The 23,734-nt window shown below is 42.6% G+C and overlaps 1 protein-coding gene across 12 annotated transcripts in view; it reads right to left on the bottom strand.

The window, feature by feature from the left end:
- Positions 1 to 23,734, bottom strand: part of dlgap4b (discs, large (Drosophila) homolog-associated protein 4b) — a 116,840-nt gene that overhangs the window by 72,533 nt on the left and 20,573 nt on the right. For 3 of the 12 annotated variants that reach the window (XM_035631877.2, XM_035631882.2, XM_035631876.2), the window contains exon 2: positions 23,279 to 23,383. The exons of 3 other annotated variants lie outside the window; for them this stretch is intronic. The gene's annotated coding sequence lies outside the window, so the exon portion shown is untranslated. Of the gene's footprint in view, positions 1 to 23,278; positions 23,707 to 23,734 lie in introns of those variants that run through there. 6 more of the 12 variants (XM_047332789.1, XM_047332788.1, XM_047332790.1 and 3 more) reach the window with 3 other exon arrangements.

The raw sequence follows: 23,734 nt of genomic DNA, 5'->3' as shown, positions 1-23,734 counted from the left end.
TATGTCTTTGTGCTCTCAAGTCTGGTTCCCTGCCAACCTCTGCTCTCAGGGTTATCTGAGGCGAAACACAAACAAAAAGAACCTTTCAACTGACCGAGCAGCGATCGGTGACCGTAGACCTCCACAGTTGAGTCTGACTGCAGGCTCGCTTTGTCCACGTACCAGCTCAAACTCTTCATTGTGGCGAACTCTGTTTTGACTTGTCAGGTCGCAGCTTGTGCTAACACCAAAGAGAAAGTGCTAACCTGGAGGCCTGAATGCAGCAGGGCCTCACCGAGGAAACTTCAGCCTGGTGCATTAGCCCAGTTTTCCTGTGATACTCCAGCATTCGCATAGCTTTTTCCTGTGTCTGAGCCACTCTGAGCCACATCTAAGTGTTTTGACTACAGGCCATAGATGCATCCTCTCTGCTGCTGCTTGTCTAGCTCATCTCACGTTCATCTCTCCTTTTTTTCCGTTACCCTGCTGACTTACCACTTTAACTAATTGCTTTCTCATAAACCCTGGTGCACCCATGTCATTCTATCGGTCCTATTTTCTCTATCTCTCTTGTCTTTTTGTTAGCACTCACAGTTGATAGCTCAATATCCTGCTTTGATCTGACTCACCAAGCTGCTTTGTAAAGCAACGCAATACAACTCGCCCTCTTTAATCCTGCTCTTTTCACACTCATGTGACGAAAGGCATAAAGCGAACAGTGACTACCTCACAGGGATATCCAATGCGAAGAAGTATGTATCCCTCTCATGTCGTCATCCTCTTCACTTTTCCCATTCGGGCCCTTTATAGAGGTGGTCAGTGCAGCAAGGGAGTTGTGCACTGCCTGGGGGGAAGCAGTGCATGTGGAGAATTGGATGTGAAGTATTTACCCACTCTCTTCTCTCCTATCAGTGAAAGTGAGTATGGCCTCCAGCCAGGGTCCTCAAAGGTAAGTTGGCAAGAGACAAAGTGATGGGTCATGGTCAGGTGAAGCCGCCGATAAAACCAGGCACCAGATGTGGCACACTCAAGGACCGTCGCCTTGCAAAGTGTTTTGGAAAGGAACAGAGGGAGAAGCTCGAGGGCGAGCTCTTTATATCAGAGTGGGATTAAATTAAGGGGCAGTCGAGAAGGCAGAGCAAAGGACTCGGTCGATACTCAATATCACTCCACGGATAATTTATCTGCTTCTCTATTTACAGAAGAAGTGACTGCAACTCAACTACCGTCAAATTTTTATGCGCACACAGGACACTGAAAGGTCACCGGGATGCAGTTATACGGGATCTTCTACGTTCCCGTTAGACAGCTACCTCGTAATTACATATAACACTTTTGTGTCAGCGAAGAAAGCTCATTTCTTCAACACACAGTGCTCACTTTGATCCGGCACAACATGGACCACAGGTCAGGGTTCGTTCCATGTTCCTTCATCCTTTCTGTTGTATAATAAACCCATAATTGGACATCCATATCACGCTCAAATATCTTACTGGTCACAGTTACAGTGTGACTGAAGCTGACTCCAGGGGGAATACTGAGAGAGACTCACTTTAGTTTAGCTTTGCTCCGAGTGCTACTTTCTTGCTCTACTTCCTGCTCCACTTTGTGTCCCCTCTGAGTTATGTTGTTCTGGCATACTTAACTCCTTCAACTGGCCCATCACTGCCAACAAACTTTTATGCTGTAAAAAAAAAGAAGTAATAGGATAGGGTTAAGCTATGATACATATACTGTATTGTAGATGCGTACAACTAAATAATATGGGGTAATAAGGGTGGTTTTAGGGAAGGTCGGAGTCAATTGGTTGGTTGGTCGGTCCACCACGTTATAGAGAATTAAATATCTCAACAACAATTACATGGAGATTGCCATTAAATCTGGCAAGAACAATTATGGTTCCCAGGCAGTGAGCCATAGTGATTTGCGTGACCCTGACTTCCATCCTGACCATCAAGTGGATGACATTTCTGCTCTCGACTGTGGATTGCCAAGAATTTCGTTTAATCATTTGTGTCGCCATCGGGATGATTTGCAGTAATTCCCTATATTCCCATCGTCCTCAGCTGTAATTTGGGTTTAGTGCTAATTTCGCGAAAAGATGAACATGGTCAACATTACACCTGCTTAACATCAGCATGTTGGCATTATCATTCTGAGGATGATGCATTTGCATTGTCATTTCAAAGCAATACACTGCCATGGCATCTCACACTGTATTTTCACCTTCTTTAATCTGTGCAGGTGAATAATACTCGACTGGAAACATTAAACTTATATTATAATTGTTATGGCAAGTGTAGAATAAAACTTATTATGCTGATAACATAAGATTCGGTAGCGGCAGAATCTAGTCAAGGATAAACCACATACAATGCAGTCTATTTGATCAAGGCCCTTATCTGTGCTCTATGACAAATCATTGAAGAAATTACTATCATTATTGCTTTGTTTCATTAACCACATGTTTTACGGGCTCATAGGTCAGTAAACGATCATGTTTAATTTCTAATCAATGGCAACATATCGTTGGCTACTGAACGATAAGTCGCTGCAATAATCGCTTTGACATTACACCCATAAAACAAGCCAAACTTATCGACCATCACTGCGGACGCAGCGTCTCTCCTCTGATCTCTGATGCCCGGGGGAACCTCCTTGCTATGGTAACGACCCCTTGTGACCACCACTGTGGCAACAGCTGCAGTCGTAGCAACAGCCGTGTTGTGAGGATCTTTCACACTGAGTAAGAGGAAGAGAAAGAAAGAGCAAGAGAGGACAGGGTCATCCTTTTTTTCTCTCTGTCCGTTCCTTGGTTCATCTGTCTCTTGCCCACTTCACCCGTGTTCTCATCTGCCCCTGCATATTATTGCCTTGTTTTCAAGATAATTAACTGCTTAATGTTCTCCACATGCTAATGGGTTTTCAGAGTCATAAATACACAGATTGTTAACATCATCACAATTACTTTTATATCTTTCTCTTAATGTCTTTTCCAAGATTTATTCTCCAGTTCATCATGCAGCACTGATGCGGCTATATTAACAGCCCCGAAAAATTCGAAGGCCATCCATCCAAAAACAAAGCAGAAAAATGAATGCATGTTTTCACCCCTTTCCAGCAACCCCTTTTCACTCGCACGTTCTCTTTTTTCTCTCGCATCCATCTTTCTATAATGCACAACATAATTTTCTAATCATATCCATTCACCCGTCTCAATGTTTCTACCTCTCCTTCCACCCACACTATCATTTACTCTCCCATCCCATGCCCGTTCTGTCTCTCCATCAGCACGTCCCCCTGGGCTCTGAGTGGCCCATGTAACCCCATGAGCTGCGAGAGCCTGAAATATTGATGTCCCCAGGCGAGGGCCACCTCCAGCACACTCTGCAGGGGGTACAGACCAGGACTGCAGGCAGGCAGAGTCGGAGTGAGTGAACTTCAGCAAGGAGGACGGGTATGCCGAGGCAGATGGAGGCACAGTGGAATGAAGCAAATGAGGAGAACTGATAGCGTATGAGTGTGTGTTTGTTAAAAAACATGTTATCCCTGCTGCCAGTTGGCCTCTTCACACACATCCTGTGATTCACTTCCAGGTGATCTGGAGCTTCATCCAAAGAGATGCGGGTGTGGTGGACCTTTTCTTCTCTCTCCATAGAGTGTTCACTAAACATGTATCTCCCAGATTAGCCCTAACACAAGCCTAACGTTTGCCTTACAGAGCTGTCTGTTTGTTTATGCACCCCTCCCCCTTCCCAGCTCTTCTTCTCTGTTGTTTTCCACCATCTTCCTCCATCTCTCTTGACATCTCTCTCCCCCACAGCCAAAAACCCTCCATTTCCGTCCCTTCTCATTTTCTGCTTGTTAGTCACAGTCCTTCTCTTTGTGTTTAAGGTTCAAGATTTTTTTCTATACTCTGTGAAGACGGCAGCCTCCTTCTTCTCTGGGTGACTTTCTCTCTGTGGTGAAGGTGACCTTGCCAAAGAGACCAATAAGAATCACCATGGAGACCGTATGCAGCTAGGTGATGCTTATGGGGAGAGAGGGAGAAGGGGGCGCTCCAAAGAAAGAGACGAGGAATGAGAAAGCAATGGTGTGAAGGCAGCTTAACCACAGAGCTTATTTTCTCCAGCACCTGATTCATGGTCCCATCAGTCTGGTTTAGATTACTATAATATTGCCTCCCTCTATGTTTCTCTCTCTGTCTCTGTCTGTTTTTGTCCTTGAACCTAGTGCAACCATAAAAAGCTGCCCCTTTTTAAAAAGCCATTCAAATAAATCTATGTGTTACACCTTATTTTCCTATACACTTTTTCTTTAAACAGTGAAATAGTGCACTCTTAATATTGGGGGAACTGCTGACTTGGTCAAAGTAGAAATTTGTTCCCCCGCCAATTTTAATCGAGCTTTCTTGAACACAGGCACCATATGCAGTAAATAGAGTCCAAACAAAGCAGCAGGTCATAAGGTGTCCAGCAGAAATCCATTTCGCTGGATATACTCAGTATTAGATTTGATCAATATAAAACTGGAAAAAAGTTAATACATTCTCCTTCATCTCCATATGTCTAACCGTAGCAATTTGATGTCCCATTAAAGCTTGTTTATAGCATTAAGTTGTCTTTCTCACCCTTTTAAGTATAGTAGAAAGTCAAGAGATAAACAGCAAAGTTGGCTGAAACATTCCCTTGCAAAAAGCCATTTGGTTAAGCAGAGAGAAAAAAAAAAAGAGTTGTTGTGTATATGAGATGCAATCATGGGCACAGACACTCACAGTTGCCTGTCAAAATTAGGGCTAGCCTTCTTTCCCTGGATATTAGTTCTAAATGAAAATGTAGATGTGTAACATTTGAGCAAAAATTGACTTCATGCTTTTCATCCTGAATTCAAGAGAACCGCAGGCCGGGGTTTGATCTGTGTCTGGGCTCTGGGTGCAGTGAGCCTCGCAGTTTGTGTCTAACACACTGCAGAGCACACGTGTGCATCTACTGAGAACCACTGTAGTACAGTGAGCCATGGATGACCTCCTCAGGTGAAGAAAAACTGGAGTCTCCTGAGTTTCAGTTTGGATTTTGCAGCAAAGAACAGTGTGTGCCTTGAAATCATAGTGCCAGTTAAGTAAGTTAGCCCCATCTACCAGCTGGTTGAAAGGGGTAGAAGTGAGTGTAATGCCTTATATAAATTAAATGGTATGAGAACAGTATACATTATTATTTGGCGAGTGGAGCAGAACAAACACATCCCTGATATATCGCCTTCTCATGAAGTTGATATTGCAAACATGTCAGCAGACACGCAGCAATGTTGACATTCATTTGGAGGCGCATCGGCCTGGTGAATGTACAGTACAATACAAACATGTTGATTAGAGCAGCTTTAATTCACAAAATTCTAATTGGAATATTTAATTTTCTGCAAAGCTGAGTTGAGTGTTTACGAACACGTTTGTCATCTAATCTTTGCTGGGTTGGCAAACAGCAGGCAGCTTTGTATGCCAAGAACAACGTATTGTGTGGGTTTGTGTGCATGCACTTGCATGTACACCGAGAATGTGAATGAGGGCTTACTTGTGTCTGCATGAGCTTATGTGTTGTTGGACAGATGGAAATAAACTTTGTATCTCTGCCCCATCGTTGATGAAGAGCATTAGAGGGCACTCCTCGGAGAGGGGGCGAGGAAGAGGAGCAGAGATAGTAGAAGTGGCAGAGAGGAGGGACAGGAAGTGGCCGTTGTTTCCTCTTGGCCAGGAGAATCAGCCTTTTCACTTCAACCAAAGTCGTCTTGAAACAATCACAACAGATGAGCGGGCTGAATTTTGAATGCTAAGAATACAATGCAGATAATCAGAATATGCAGCTGCACCACATTTTACAAGCCATCAGAGCACAAGTACAGTAAGAATCTCCCCACAATCCAGTTATTAGGAGTTAAACCCTCAGAGCAAATTAAATTTTGATTCAGTCTAATTAAAATGCAAAAGAGTGCGATTAGTGTGATCGTGCTCAGTTACTGACCTCTGAATAGTGCGTACGCTGTAAGGATTTGTTTACCACAAAGACAGTTTGTGCTGCACAAAATAAGGCTAAAACAAATACCAGTAATTGTAACGTAACAATCAGTGAAAATATGTAAGAGGAAGGAAATTACTAAGGGAAAGAAATATGCACTTAATTCAGGAAATTAGAGGCATAATATAGCCAGAAACCTACTTTATGGGCTTTAAAAAAAACACTTAACAAGCATTTTGAATGCACAACTCAAGCACAATGCACATTTATATTATGTAACTGTGATACTGTATCTTTGGTAAATATATAGGAAATTCCTAATAAAAGGAGAGAAATTCAAAATGTAAATGTGTGTTGCACAATCAATTTAATTCGCCAAAGCTAGCTTTGAGTTGTTTTGACGTAAGGCACATGAATCTTTTGCCAGGTTTGTTGTGGAGGTATCAGCTTTGCAAACTAAATTTGCATGAGACACACAAAACAGGGCCTGGAGGGGCATACAAATCACAATTACATGGAATTAGCTGCACAAGCAAGAGTCTGCTGTTTGAAAAAGTTTACCTCAGGAGATTAAAAATTGCAAACATGCACCAGCACTTCAGACTCCCATCACTTCATATTTCTGCTTTGTAAAGTCATGTGGTGTGATAACAGACAAAGGACATCCTGCTGAAAACAGTTGTTTCTTCAAGTACTATATGGGCCAGTTCAATCTGAAAGCATCTTATTAATTACGTTTACAAAGCCACTAATGTGACTGCCTCATTGCCACCAAAAATGTCCTCAGCCTCATTTTGCGTACGATGGGACGGGGGGCGTGGACCTCAGTAAGTTGCACACATTTTGGGTGACAGTTCGCTAGTGCCTGTATAACATGTATACTTTCACTATAGGGACTTGTATCTGAGCAAATTATGCCTCTCAGTAAGTCGCACACGCATGCGACTTACTGCGTGCCAACACATTTTGTAAATTTGTTAAGCACGTGCAGGAGTATTAAACCAAACGCACTGTTTGTAAATACATTACGCCAATTGTCATCTCCCTTGAAATGTTCCAGTGCAACAATACCATGAAAAAAAAGAAGCTAGAAAATAGTCTGATATTCATTCAGCAAAGGGCAGAGCCCTCCACAGTACAATGACGGCACAGAGGTAACACGCTTCATCTGTCACACTCAGACCTGCAGCCAAGCACTTTGCACATTCATGCTTACACTGTGGCTGAGACAAACAGTCAAGTCTCACAGGGATTTTTGAAAGGCCGACAGATTTACAGATTTTAAAAGACCTCAAGTTTTTGTTTTAGTGTTATTATTGTTATTACAAAACCTGTGTCTGTGCACGATGAGTCATTCAAATGAGCCATTAGTCGGCTGTAGTCTTTGCCCAACACCCCTATGTGGTGGCTGCCGCATATCTCCAGAGCAGGTTTCTACCTCATGTCTGCAGTGTGAGTCCTGCAACTGAAGGGAGCTATTTCCTCAAAGCATGAAACCCCTGAGGTTTCAACCGCCAATCCTTCTTCAATCTGCCCTCAACCTGAAAAGCACGACACAAGCCCTGGCAGGGACACTGTTGGTGCAGCACAAACATCTGTGATAATACCAGGCCACTGTCAGAATCCAATCGCTTTTAACTATCAACTATCAGCGACCTAACGTTGCCAGCTTGCTCTACCCTGCGGTTCAAATGTCAGACTGTCACAGCGATTTGCTCATCCCGTTGCAGACACCATGCTGAGAAGCTGAGAGCTTCTGCTGTTATGTGGAGTTTGTTTCTTGTCTGCTCAAGAGACTAGTCCTCCTTTAATCATTCTTAAATTTGAACCAACTGATTCCCTGTATAGATCAAGTAGACAAGACAAAAAAAAAGGAAAAAGTCGGTAAATCTCACTCAAAAATCTCACATTTCTCTTCTTTCCTTTCAAATTCAACATAAATGTCCCCAGGTATGGCGGTGTATGCACGTTGAGATTGTTCTGTGATGATTATGCAAACTAGTGCATGAAATCCTCCAGGAGAAAATAACAGATTTTGGTGACAGTTTTAAATATTCTCTTAAGCAACCATCACGGCCATGAATACGCTCCCGCTGCCATATTCAAATGCTAGAGAAATAAACTCCAATAACTTGATGACAAATTAATCATTTTCAAATGTTCCTTGTGAGGATATTTTTTTTGGGGGGGGGGGGGGCATGAGACAATATCATTAAAGAGACAGACGCTGACCTCAGATCACCCTGGTATTAGCTTGCTCAGAAGAGCCCGGATTTGAACGAGTGAAAGCTTTCCACTTCAAAATAATCCTCACGTGACGGCTTCCTATCAGACAAATTGGGACAGAGCTCAACACTCAGACACATGTGCACATGCTCTATGCAAAGGCAAGGACAAACGTAAACATACAAGTATATATTTCACACACGCACACACACACACACACACACACACACACTTCCATCACTAGGACGGTAACAGTTCCTTCTCTGACATCTCTTTTCTATTCTCTGCTGAACAAAACCCGTCCTTCTGTCAGGGCTGCAGATTAACTGAAGAACAGTTTCCTCCTCAAGTCAATTTTACTGAGGTAGCGTTGAAATAGCCAGGCTATTTTTGGCCTCTGAGTGAGTGTGTGTGTGTGAGCGTGTATTCCACAGTCAAGGCAACCTAGACAGGCTCCTACAACCACACCACACCTACATCTCGTTATCCTCCCTCAACTGTGGAGCTCCTCATTACCTTTCTTCATCCATTACTTGTCCTTTTCACCCTCAGGCAATTTCCTCCTCTCCTCTCCTCTCCTCATCGGAGTACTACTCCCATTTCCACCAACAGCAGAGCTGACAATTAGGTCAGCATTTGGCCTACTTAAATACATGACGGACTCGGGGCTGAGATTTGCTCCGTCACTCAAGATCATCAAAAACTGCATTTTATTACAAATAAGTGACATTTACCAGAAAGGTTTAAAGGGGCAGTAAGCGATTTTAAAGCTTGTTTCTGCACCGGCGGTGTTGTGTGGTGCGGTCCGCACCATTTTTTTTGATTTTCGATTTACAGAGCCACGGCCGAGCCGGAAACCTGGATATTTATCCGGCGCACACGCAAAAGCGACATATAACGGACGGCGGGGAAATATTTTCTGATTTTACAAAGTGCGTATTGCTTCACTGCCCCCTTTAAGAGACAAAAGCATCAGAATTATGCCAAAAGTGAAGTGGTGTGTTGCAAAGTGTCCGTTGTACTTTCGAGGAGGTCGAGAGAGGGTTTGCATGAAATATGTATGGGCTCATGTGGCTGGCTAACAGCCCGGGACATGTGCACAGTGTGCTGCTGTTTGTGAAGGTCGCCCTTTCTCTGACAGCGTCTTTGACACTCACAGCAAGTTTCCGTGTATTTGCTTGCAGTGTCATGTCACATGACATCTGCTTATGACCTTGGCCCCATGACATGACCTGCGAGGTGTTAAATAAGTCAGTGGATTGACTGAAGCGCTAAGCCTGCCAGCCTGAGAGAGGTGATTGCCACTTGGTTCATTGATCTTCAATCAGTGGAGTGACCTAAGATTTCAAGACCATCCGAAACATTTCCACTTCAAACCCTGAAAGACTCTTTTACACACAAACAGCCGATGGATGTCAATGCGTTGTTGCATGCATCCGTAATCATAATACAAACATCTACGAAATTAACTTCAATTTCCACTATGAAGACATTTTAAAATATCACACTTTACTACACACATTAAAGACTTGCCGAGCACTTTATTTGGGACACCATACTGGCTAGAGATTCTCTTCGCTCTCAAGACAGCCTTAGTTCTTTGTGGTATTGATTCCACAAGATGTTGGAAACTGTCCTTCGAATGATTCTGCTCCATGTTGACATGATTGCACTACTTCACGTCTGTAGGTCTGTTTTTATAGGTGCTTTGTTGGATTAAGAACAGGTGTTGGGGGGTTGCTATGCTCATTAAAACAGCCAGCTGGAGCCGTATTAGGCTTTGTGACTTGGTGTATTATCACTAACCAAAAACAACTTCCTGTCTATTTTATTAATTTGTTATGTTAAATCAGCCATAATGGAACCATTAAAAAAAGCTTAAAATTCCCCGTACCACACATTGTAACTGCATGACTCAGTAACTGAAACACTCATTTTGGGAACTTAATGTGATGAACTTATTGGTCATTACGCTGCTGTTGGGCTCTTAAAATAACCACTTGTATTCAGGCCCCAAACCTATTTTTTTCCTACATGATACGATTTTCTTACAATATTTCAGCATTCGGCTGTATATTGCAGCGACTTGAGGCAGTGCAGCCAAAGACTGTACGGCAAAATATGAGAATTATTGTTAGTGAATTCACTCCAGGATAAGCACTTGACACCACAGGAGGAGGAAGATACATGTCTGTCAGTATAAAACCGCCTTAAGGCAATAAAACCCTTTTTTTTTTTATAGACAGTACTATCTTGTCATCGTGATCCACTAGGTGCTACAAGGGTTATCTAAAAAAAAAGGAAATGATTATCCTTGCTACTTCATCTGCCAATAAACTAGGTAATACTATGTATTACCTTCGCCCAGGAGGTTATGTTTTCATCTTTGTTTGTTTGTTAGTCAGCATTATGCAAAATCTACCCAACCAATTTTCTCTGAGTGCCCTTCAAGTTCTTCTTATTTATTCATTTCAGTGTTTACTATGTACAGTAGCGGTTCTCAGGGGAGCTTCTTGATCCTTACAAAAGCATTGAGTGTGACCTCTGTTACTTCTATTGTAGCTCTCCCAGGGCCCTTCAGAGCAACACAATACAAGTTTTCCTCCAGTGGTTTTGTCACTGTGAGTCACAGACGCACAAACCTCATCAGCCTCTCATGTTGCTTGACTGCAATACACACCAACTACTGTACTTCTACGTTTCCTTTTCTGGTTTCCTGATGTGGAATATCCGGAAATATCGCACTGCCATGACATTTGGAAAACGCATTCATGTTCCACTCAGACTGAATTCCCCCCTGACTTCTCATCTTGGGCCATCATTAGGTCAAACTTTTCATTTAAGTACAACACTTTGATTTATGACCAGATAACTGGAAGCAGTCACCCACAAACTCACATATGTCACAAAAACGCAAATCTTTGTGTACACACACACACGCACACACATGCACACAAGACAAGGCAAGGAGCTCAGTCAGTCAGTTTAAGCTGTTTTCCCCACTAAGTGCTGTAGTGCTCTTCTTCTGAAATCAGTTGATTTGCCACGCTAGTGATTCAGCGTCACTCCCTGAACCAATTTGTCACTCTTTCTTTGTCGGCCTGTCACAGTCATTGAACAGGGTTAGGCGCCATTGATGAGACACGGGGCATGGCTGCTGGCTAGACAGACAGAGTCTACGCGGCATGCAGCAATATGCTCACAGGTACATGTACAACATCACCGTATTATTTCCCTTCCCGTCTGAAATGTATTCATATGACGTGTATTGAGCATTGGTGGCAGTGATGAGTGAAATGCACAACCATTCAGCCTAAGTACAGTCATTTATAAAGATTACAGTCCCTTGCCCTGAAAGCCATTTGTCTGTTTTCATTTCATTGTCTAAACAACGGCTCATGTTCCAACATGATTTCATCATAATCTTCTCTGTAATGGCATTAACTTATATGGGCCAGATAAAGAGATGGCTGAATGCTGCTCGTACGCCTGCAAAACCCACACAAACAACAAGCACAGAAAAAAAAAAAGAAGAAAAAGAATACAGGTCAGGGGCACTTTGTGATTTATATGATAGTAGCAAGGAATACAGCAGCATGACTAAGAATAAAGAAAATGTCTCACAGTTAGATGTGGAAAAAGCAATTATATAGTATATATCGGAGTGATTCATTCGTTTTAAATGGGCATCCGTATCACACTGATCATACCCAGTTTAGAATCACAGCCACCAGAGTGCCTCGTTATTGTCGCCATGAAACATAAAGCATGGAGCATACCACATTTGAAAGGTTAATGATGAGCTCAGTAGCACTATCTATGATGTGCCATTTAGTGAGCCAGTGCATTGCATGACAGCACCTTGAATGGCATGGCTTTTTCAAAAGTCAAGGATTTGACTTTAATCTTGCCAATGTGTCATATTTTGGATTATTTATGTTCAAAACAGTTCAAAGTAAAATGTAAAAAAAAAAAAAAAATGATATAAAGTACACAAAGCACTTGAAGCAAGTGGCACCTCGTTCCACCTCCACCGACTCCCGTGATGTACTTACTGCTGACAATGGTAGAGTCCTGGCAACCAGGTAACGCATTCTGCCAAGTGTGAAAATTATATATATAATATAAAATGTTGTTACCACTGTGTGTGTCATTTGTTTTCATACAGTACTGTTCATTGTGTGCATAGCGATATGAACAATTAATGATATCCATTAGCTGTTGGAAAGCTGAGATCAATCCTCATTGTATCACGTTGAGTGGAGAAGCCCAAGAAATCATACAGCAGCTGTACTTGTCTATAAAAGGTTTTCCCAGTTTCTAGTGTTTACGTTTTTTTTTCATTACCTGTTTGCACCTTCTGTGATTCATGATAAAAAAAAAATCTGTTGCAGCATCAACTCTAATAAAATCATCCGTAAACCACACAGGGGACAAAATACTCAGTTTTGCAATACTATAGAAAGGAAAAGGAACTACCAGGGTATACTGTAACTTATAAAACAGTAAGAGTTGTGGTCAGGGTGCTCATGAATGTGCAGAATGCTACTGTATGAATAGTTTCCTCCCCTGCTCCAGTGCAGAATACAGCAGACAGGATTATAAGTATCACATAGTTATCCATTGTTTGAATTCAATGAAAGCTTTCCCTGGTCTCACTGACAATATTTATCCTCCCGTTATATTGGACTATTACCTTTAAGTGAGCGTTAATCCGACTGGTCAGGGATAGGCTACACAAACAGCATCTCATTAAGCTCGAAAAGATTTTCTTTTCCACTTTGCATAAGACCTCGGTTTCAGTGTTTCATACGTTGTTGAATTAAAACAACAATTAGAATATGCATACTTTAATCCTACAAACCCCACAAAGCAAACCGCATTTCAGCCTCTTCATACATCCAATATAACAAAACATATATTATCGCAGCAATAAATGGCAAGTAGAGCAAGTATGAACATATCAAGTCAAAGATGGATCAAAATTCAAAGACGCAGTTGATTTCTTCGCATCAGAAAACCTAAAAATACTGTATTGAGATCTTTTATCCTCATTGCTCACACCTGTCATTAGTGTAGTGGAAGAAAAAAACATGGTGTAATAGGATAAGTGCTCTATTGCCACGAGGGCTTAGTCTTCCCTTCACAACTTCTCAAATGCACTGACAAGTTGTCAGTGACTCAGCCCAACCGAAGTGAGCGAGGAAGGTTGCATGAATTCGCTCTCCGGTGCCAAGCAACTGTGACGCCCCAAAAGTGATATACAGTAATTAGCTTCGCTCTCTTCAGACGAGCGAAAGGTCGCTTCAGGCCATTCGGTCGAGACCTTCTTAGGTTTTTCTACGGCATCGATAACCTTGTTAATCTTCTGTGACTGGATAAGCACTCGAAGGTTACACACTAAAGGTTGAGCTTCTAATGGATGGTTGGATTGCTGTGTAGGGTTACTGAGAAGGTACATGCATGGTTTGAGTCTTCATTAGATCTCTTGGTATAGTATTTTAAGAAGACCACACCAGAGGGATTAATATTAAGGTCGTATTATGTATTTCTAATTTGTATTGAATATTATTTTGCAGTTTCCCAAATGAATCACAACACTATTCTCTACTACATTCTACCTTTTCTTTGTTTTCATTGTCCACAAATTGTTATATTAATGCTATGTAATGTGAGTTTATTTTTGTTAAATCAAGCACATATAGTAGGCATGCTGAGACACACAGACACACATGTTTGCAAGCTATCTGGACAACAGTATATGAACACTACATAGTAAAAGAGTATGATGAACCTTGTTTTACTGACTATCAGACATTCTGCAGGAATACTTTGATTGGCAGGTACAGAAAAGTCCCTGTATAAAGAAGAACTGCCAACAAAGTCTTGATTGACACTGACAGAAAACAATATGTGAGAGAATCTGTGAAAACTGTTTATTGCGGGCGGAAAAAATAGGTGTTTTTGTAGTTGCAGACAAAAGACATTGCCTTAGATTTATTAATACTGCACATTTATTCCATATCTATGTCCCCCCTGAGCTTCTCATCATTGCTCATTTGCTTTCTGAAGCTGCGTGGCATCTGGCAGTTTCCCTCTCTGTCTACTTATCTCCACTATCCTCACTTCCTCCCCTCTTGTTTTCCCCTCTTTCTCTCTTTCCCACTCTGATTTCCTTTATGAGTCACCTGCAGGTCTGTGCTGCAGAGGACTCCAGTAATTATTCCAAAACAACTCATATCAAAAGGCACGGCTGGTTTTGTTAATATTTCAAACACAGGGCACATCAAACTGCCTCACACGTATATAAGAATTCAAAACTCAAAATAGACTAAACTAAAAAAGAGGGCTGGATAAGCATGCAAAGAGAAATAAAGAATAAAAGCATAAGATTATAAAAATAAAGAAGGAAACATGTAACACTGTAGCAGGGGATTAAACGTATTTAAAGACTGGGATGACTCCCTTTTTAGCAATCATACAAATCACACCGTACCTGAATAAACGCAATGTGCATGCATCAATGACGCAGAATCCACTGTAGAGTCACAAACACCTCACAAATCTGCACAAACAAGCGCTTGAATCAACGGCTGCGCAACCTAATCAAAACCCAAACAAAGACCCACGTCTGATGAAACATGCGCCACAGTAATGTGGCATCTAATATGTTTTGTTGTGGTTTAACAGCAAACAGCAGCTGAGTGCCAGCTCAGTCAGCATCATGCCAGGCAATTAGTGAGGAAAATCAGACTCTCTCGGAATTCTTTCTCCTCTTCAGTGCCACTCATTTGTGCCACACTGTGATGTTTCTCCTGTGGTGAACTGTGTATTTGTTAATGTATGATTAGTGACTAAAATCAGTCCCCTGTAACAGTGCAATTATGCATCATTGCTCACCCTAGTAGGCACAATATGTCACCAATAAGTAATCAGTCATGATATTTCATATACCACTTGCTAATTCAGTAATACTGTTGGTGCTGATGCCGTGTTTTGTCCACCAGTCATCATTCACCTGAGGTGGCTACGTAATTATATCAATCACCTCTCCACTGAGAACAATAACACAGTAAGTGTGTCGCCGTGTTTATTATTAACCTTATGCAAATATGGTAGCTGTATGTGATCTGGTGTGGTTTCACTTGAAGGGCAGTGAAAGCCACCGTGGACGACCGGAATCTGCAACTGCAGAAAATGTAAATAAAGAGAGACGAGAAAAGTGCTCAGTAAACCTTGAACACAGAAGGAATCATCCATTGCCTTGTTCCGTTGTAAACCCTCAGACATAACAAAGTAGCTGGGGAGGGACACATGCGGTTCTTAAATTGCAACCCATGGGTTTGGCGGCTGCTAAAGATTCGCTATAGACTTTTAAATATATTGGAACACTGCCTTAATTAAATTGCAGATTCTTAGACCTCCGGTGAGCACAAAGAGAGAGAGAGAGAGAGAGAGAGAGAGTGGGCGGGTGTGTGTGTGATGGTGAGGTTCACCACTGGAGCAGAGAGTTAGAAGTTAGTATAACTGTGAACTAACAGTGCAATCCATGTATGTATAAAAGTCAGTCTCTCTCTCACACACACACACACACACACACACACACACACACACACACACAGACACACACACACACACACACACACACACACACACACACACACACACACACACACACACACACACACACACACACACACACACACACACACTGTAGGTGGTCATTTCTGTTGGCACAGGGCCAGCATTCACATACGTGTGTGTGTGTGTGTAAATATTCTCCTCAGTTTACATTGAAATTGCACTCAGGGATACCGATACCTGGGCTCAGGGTATCGGCTGATGTTCTGAATTATCAGTAGATAGGATTAGCAACATTATTATGCTATTCACTATCTAGTAGCAGTAGCAGTATCCATAGAACTTGTTGCCGTAGCATCCGTCAAATACCTCTTACTTCCGACCCTTTGTTTTCAGCAGGCCACTGATGAGATAGTGTAAGTGAGCAAAATGAGAGAAGAAACATAAACTCATAATCTTTTCACGTGTTTCACAGGGATCGATGAGGACCATCTGAGCGTGTGAAACTGTTCTTACACTTTGAGTCTTTGTGGAACTACAGTAACAAATGAAAAAATGCCAATGTGCAGTTTATCAGCCAGACATTTTCTCCACCTCCACTGTACAAGCAACACAGATTGCATTATTATGCAGTAATCACAAACAGTATCTCAGTGAATCCATTCATCTCAACACAATGTGCGTGCGTGCATGTGTGTAAGGGATGATTACAGAGGCATTGCGAGTACATTTAACAAGTAAATTGAACACAGAGGTGGGCCTCCTCTCTCCGTGTTCTTGTGTCCTCTAATTTAATTGTTTCATTTGGTTCTCTGATGGAGGCTCAGTCCAGCCTCAAATCAACTGGAGAGCAATTCCCTCATGCTATTAGGAAACTGGCCGGAGAGGCAAAACATTATCAGGGAAGTGTGTGTGTGTGTGTGTGTGTGTGTGTGTGTGTGTGTGTGTGTGTTGTGATTTTTAAAAAGGGATGAAGAGGCGTTGGTGTTCCTAAGCTACGGTAACTGTCTCCAGGCTGTAGCTTCATTGAATGGTATGGATCTTTTCTCTCCATGGAGGGATTGATTTTGGCGCTGTTCAGGGCAGATTGCCCTCGATTACAATATCTAAATTCATTCTTCATTCACTTGTCTCTCCTGATTGAAATCCTATTAGTTGGCAGTGGTACACAAATTAACTCCTAAGTTCTACAGTAAACACTCAGCTTTTAATATTCCTTATCGTCACCTGAGGTAAATGGATGAACGCACATCTTGCACAGTCAGATTCACAAACAAACACAGAAACTCTCACCCTTCGTACACCCAGACTTCCCGCATCTCTCACATATCCTGAGGTGCAGGATGTGAAGCGAAAACAGTGCAACCATCCAGTCCTCCACACTCTCTGCTGTGGTCCTCACAGGGACCTTTTCACTCGGCTGGCTTTCCAGGTCCCTGCTCCCTCCGTAATGACCGAGCAGCTGACAGCTTGACCTCTCCTCACCAAGTCACATCTTTTGACTGCGGCCATTTTCTCACCATTATGTTCAGCGATGGGCCTGTGCCCGCCAGAGACAGGGGGCTGGTTGCTGAGGCTATCATTCATAGCAGAGAGGAGGAAAGGATTCGGGCCATTGAGAAAGAGCGAGAGAGAGAAGGGGGTCTGCATCCTAATGCAGGCCTGAGTGTGGAACAGCCTTGTTATTAGGTGCCTCTGTGGAGAGGATGGGTGGGCCGGTGGGGGACAACTGGTGGTAGGTGGGAGGCAGGATTAGGGGAAAAAGCAGAAACAGGGAGAAAGTGAGGATACGAAAAATAAAGGAAAGAGATAAAAATGTATGCACACAACAAATTGTTGTACATTGTTAAAGGTCTTTTTAATTCCATAATTGATGAATGATTTGCATAAATAAATCCTCTTGATAATCTATTTGCTGTATAAAATCAATATTTCAAAGCGCTGATGATTCAGACCTTATGTCTTTGAAAACATAATTAATTTCGAGGCAAACATCACAATCTAAGCTGCACTTCCCTTTCAATTTATTCTATTTTAAGTAGCTCAGCAGTTTACGCAAACGTGCCACACGAGGGTTTAAAGGTGAAATCCAAATAAAAGGAATTTACATAGTACAATGCAATTATAAAAGATAATCTCATATGAACTGAATATGAATTGCTATCAAATTACATAAAAGCTAGAGTATAGAAAGCTTAGTACAGAAATTAGAAGAAACAAGTACTATTTAGATTTTAAAAGAAACCTAATTAAAGAAAACTAATTAAAAAAACATACATTTATAAATACTTTTATGACTACATTTTAAGTGTAGGCCATCTTGTAGGGGTGAGTCTTCAGGAGGGACTTAAACGCTCACTCTGAATGGAAGGTTGTTCCAGTGACGACGAGCCGTAAATGAAAAAACTGGTGGTTTGGTTGATGAAACAGCTAAAAGTTTTAGATCAGTTGATGTAAGGAGTTTAAAGCTTGTAGGTAGTAAAACTTGAATGTAAACCACAGTAAATGTACCCTGAATGTAATGTGAAACCAGTGCAGTGATGCTAAAACTTAGGTTAAGACCTCCTGGGTTGACTTTTTCTATATTATAGAAATTGAGCAGATGTCTGACCATTTCTTAATTGATAATTACAGGCTTGGTGATGTTTCTGGTGTGCTGCTTCCAAAGAACATCTGTCAAATGTTACTCCAAGGTTCTTTGCCATGGACATGGACATTTGTGCCAAGTGAATCAGGGGAGGACTAAATCGTATAATCGGTGATGCCAGTCTGGGCCAAAAATACCCTCTGTTTTTTTGCTGTTAAATTGAAGGAAGTCAGCTGTCATCCACTGCTTGACTTTTGGATAAACAGGAATGAAGTGTGGCTAGATTGTTCAGCTCATTGACTTAAACAGGAGGTATGATATTTGAGTTTAATAGATGAGGGGGGGTTTTCTTCTCAGTCTCTCTTTAACAATTCACAGCTTAAACCGTAGGGATGCCCTGATCTGATCTTTTCAGTCTGGCATATCAACAGAATAACATAGAATATAGATTTAGAATTGAACACACACACACACACACACACACACACACACACACACAGAACAGAAAACAACAACAACAATTTGTACTGTAGCTTTGCAATGAAAAGTAAACCTGAGAATCATTTTAATTTCTCCCAAGCATACCTTTGTTGACCTTAGATGGGTGTTTTGCATAACTTTATACGGTCGTTAGTGAAGCTTTTTAAAAGTACATGATTATCCTGAGGGGTTCCACAGAGTTTACACTTTGCAGAATAGAAAATGTGAAGAATTTTCTGTAGATGCTTATTTTGGATGCAAGGCTTGCATGTTAAACAGGCAGCGGATAAGCAAGTGTTTTGGCTACTGTTGATGCAACCATTTGCCATGCACAAACTCCAGAATGACCAATCAATGGAAAAAACTGTGAACATTCAAAAATAAGTTTGGACAAGCCTCTATTTTAAAGTGGGTTATTATTCCTTGCTCTATTTTTGACTTGCATTTGCAAGTTTAGCGTGTCATGTTGTGTGCAGAATTACAACAGCCTCAGTGAAAAAGCTCCCCCCTGCCAGTCTGAATCTGAATCTCTGCCAACCCTGGTATCCCAGCACAGCACAGCACCGCTAGCACGGCTATTATCTACAGGGCAGGTGAAAAGAGGGTTTGCCACCCATTCCCAAGCCTGCACTCTCCGGGGAAGTGAGACCTTAGGTTGAATACGAGTGGATTGGGTTTTTGGACGAGTAGCTGTGGCTTTAATTGATGTCAAAAGTTCTTGTCTCCATGTCAGCGATGCCCACACCAAACTGCTTGGATTTCAGAGGAGAAGGATGCAGGTAGAGAGAGTAGAGAGAAGGGGGGGGGGGAGCACTCTCCAAGTGTTTGGTTCTACAGTGCCGTCCGGTCTGCTGAACAAATATGAGCCAAAATCGCCAGCAGATGGGCATGTTATACTTGAGCTGCTTTCAGACATGCACTGAAGTCAGGACATCGTCCTGAACTGTTTCTGGAGGTGCTGTGTGTTAAGACTCAACTCCTCCTGCCAGCCCCGGAGTAACAATTCCGGAGAATGTCTGAGTGAGCCAATGTGAGAATACAGCAGGAAAATCTCAAAGTGAGCGAGAAGGCACGCTCATGACTGTAAAGAAAAACCCTGCTTTCTGCAGTGGAGTTATGTCCTGCCTCCGGACTGATCAACCCAGATGCCACAGAATGTTCTGGAGATTTTCCTGCTGTTGTGAAAACGTCTGACTCGGAAAAATCTCCTGCTGCGTTCGTCATATGTGAACGGCAAACTCTGGAAAATGTCCAGATACTATTTATTTTCATACATTAGACACAAAAGGAAACTTGAAAAGCAAAACATGGGAAATTTAAGGAGAGACTGAACTTTGAATGTCTTGCAGGTCAGAGCAAGAGAGTGAGAAAAACACATCACATGATCAGTTTCTAAAATTACACACTGTTTTGGGACTGTTGTTGTCAAAATACAGCAAATGGATGTGAATTGTGCCAGGATGTAATTTGACTGAGAAACATTGCTTTCATTCAGTCCCATTACCTTTCATGGCAATCACTGGTTTCCTATGCAAATTACTGATGGTGACTTTGAGCCTATGCTTCACGCACAATCCAGCTCACTGACATTACTCTTGTTGATTTTCTTGCATCTCAATTATTTTATAACAATGAAACTTCCTTGTCCAATATCCTCTAGTCATTGATACAAGTGAAAATAACTCCTTGGTATTGAAAGATTTGATATACACCTGTCAACTGTTCTGAAAGCTGAACAAACAAGCATGGATTTTTTTTTTGTGGTCTCACAGCACAAACTCAACCCGTAACAATATTGTAAATAGATATACAAGACAAATTATCACATGATGATGCGATCAATTTCCAAAAAGCTTTGCTGAGAGAACAAGAAAGAGAAAAAGAAAGTTATTTGAAAGATTTGCTTCCCTCTGCAGACACAATTTCCAACAGAAGGGAATGACGACATCATATCTCTCTAGTGAGGCCATTTAAATATAGACTCCCACCACTTTATCTGTATCTGCAGCTTCAGAGTCTGTTGATACATGATCACAGACTCCACTGCAAGCGGCAGTGACATCAGCTTCTTTTTCCCTTTAACCTTCTACAAGACATCAAAATTATATTATTATATATTTTCTGCTGTAACATTAAAGAATCCGGTTCAAATATGAAGCATCACTGAGCCCACACACTCCAAACAGTCACTTCAACCCTGGCAAACTTTCTGCAGAAATACAAGGAGGGAAAGATTTTTCCTGTTTCCCCGATATTGCATTCATCCCCGCCATTGATGCAATATGGTGTAATATAGCTCCTCGGACTGAGCAGTGGAATACACACCTCAGACGCTGCAGATATTTAATACAGGACTGCTCTATACATTATAAATGGCCCTTTGCAACATGCCATCCTTCTAAAATGAAGCCACGGCGCAAACAGAGATAATAAAAGGTGCCTGCCGTTGAAATGTGGCCGATGTTTGGAAGTTCTGCTCTGGTGCCTTTTCCTTTCTGTCCCTATAGGTGACACGAAAACTCTGGTTTATATATCTGATGAAACAGATTCCCATCTTCTGAGTCTAATAATGTCATGATGCACAGTCGCGATGTCAAAAGAAAATGGACACAAACAAGCAAATTGTGGAAACAAGATGATGACGAGCACATATTTCATTAAAATAATAACCAGCCCAGCTGTGGACTGGTTTGCATCTTTGGGTGTGTGCATGTACATGTGCATGCGTGTGCATGTGTGTTGGAGACGAGCAGAGAGGGCAAAGTGCTGCTGAGAGTGATGAGATGCGATGAGACACAGTTTGAGTGAGTGCATACTAGCAGGAGGGAGAGAGAGGTAGAGTGTGTGACACTGGATAAGAGAGCTTCTTTTTTTCTTTTTTTTTTTGCAGTTGAAGCAAATTGAGGCCACTAACGCAGCAGTTAGGCTGCTTTTCAGGTCACTCAAAAAGCTGTGCTAAAAGGGTTGCTAGACCTAAATCCATTGTTAATTTGATGGCATGAAAGACGCTGCAACCTCCTAAAGGACCCGAGCATGTTGTGGTTCATCAAGTGACTACAACATGTCATCTGTGCAGAGGGGCAGCACTGGAGTTAATTAGATTAAACTGTTAGGGAAAGATACTATTGATTTATCTTGTCAGTTAATGACGAAGCCTCATTCAAAGTGTCAAACAGAGATTGTTCAGATTATTTATGACACTGGGCTCACAGTTTGCTGCAGCGTTTGGTCAACGCGTTCACTCAGAAATCCGTCGTCTTCGTCCCCGGTACTCTGAGCTGGCCCTGCTCGGGGCCACGCTGCGGGGAAGGGACTGCTGAGACAGAGCTGGACGGGTGATTCATTTGAGTTTGTGGAGTAATTGACCTGGTAAACATGGGACCACGAGTCTGAGCTAAATCATCATCGTCTCTGGAAGCAGGCTGAATGTGAGGATGCTCCAATGGCCGTCACGGCAGCCATTTCACTTTTTGAATCACTTCAAAAACCCTCAAATGTATCATCATTTACAGAGAAAGGACTTTTGACTAAATACAATGTTTTCTATTCAATGCTCAGTGCAGCACATGTCAACTTGAGTGGTGACTGTGAAGAGTTTCTGGGCTGGCGTGTTTTTCACCCAATGAAACGCTGCCTCCTGATGTGTCACTCTCTCATCTTCCTCCAGGGCCACCTGGTGTGGCGGTGGAGCTCCTGTAGCTCAAACCTTATAACATGCTGGGCAATATTTATCACACCACAACTTGAAAATACATTGCACTTTGAGGACGCCGCCTCATTGAACAAATCCCAGCTCACTCACGAAATACACTTAGTAACAGTAAATAAGAAATACACTAATCCTGTGTCAATCGTAAAACACTGTCTCGACTGTGTCTGCGAGAATTACCTATGCGGCAAATATTAAACTCTGCACACCATTACACCTTTGTAAGTGCAAATAGGAAGTTTTTTTTCCATTTTTTATTATCCTCATACACATGCAGGGAATTAGTAGTCAGTGATTAACGTGTCATTAACCCAGTCTGACAAAACCGGCCAGAACCACCCAAGACTGAGAATCTCAATTACGCATTAATTTACATGTCAGAAATAATAGTGTCGAGAGAGATGGGGGGGGGGGGGCAGACAGATCGCACACCGACCTCCTGTGGCACAGAGCCCGTGTCAGTTGTCATTTGACAGGGATAAAAGCCCATTTCTTCTCTGCAGCTGTGTGCTCCAAACCCGCAGAGGCGCAGCGTAAAAACACCGACTCCAAACCACAGCGTTGGAGTCATGAGTCACCTCCCCACCCACTCTGGGCGGAACGTAACACACTGTCGTGGGGGGAGGTCAGGGGAGGTGGACACGGACACGGACACCCACCCGGGGACCGACCGTCGGAGCCCGGCGCTGTCTGCTGCGTCCTTCTTACCTTCGCGTGCGCGCGCCTCTCGGGGACAGCAGGGGACGACTCGGAGGATGGATCCCGGTTGTGTCCGTAACTTCCCGAAGCAGGGCATCTGTTCGTCAAGACGCGCTGATACGAGAGGAAGAAGAAGAAGACACAATTCAGGGAAGGCGCCGTTAAGCGTCGCTGCGCGCTTCCCGTTGGAAACCGCCTCACTGGTCCGGTGAGCGCGGGGCTCTCCGGCGCGGGGTGGAGCACAAGCCCCGGTCCACGGAGACGGTCTCCATCACCGAGCCGACTCTGTGCTCGTCTGCGCGTTCAGAGACGACAGACGAGCACGCAAAGAGGCAGACAGACCGACTGTCAGAGAGGCAGACAGGTAGGCAGAGAGAGGATGACTGCCTCCGTCCGTCAGACCGCCAGGAGAGCCGGGGTACACACTGAGACACTGACTCTGCTGCAACCGACCAACAAAGTCCA

This window comes from Scophthalmus maximus, chromosome 6 (assembly GCF_022379125.1).
Source record: "Scophthalmus maximus strain ysfricsl-2021 chromosome 6, ASM2237912v1, whole genome shotgun sequence".
In the NCBI taxonomy this organism is placed as follows: domain Eukaryota; kingdom Metazoa; phylum Chordata; class Actinopteri; order Pleuronectiformes; family Scophthalmidae; genus Scophthalmus; species Scophthalmus maximus.
The sequence above is the reverse complement of the archived record's forward strand: the minus strand, read 5'-3'. Positions and strand labels throughout refer to the sequence as shown.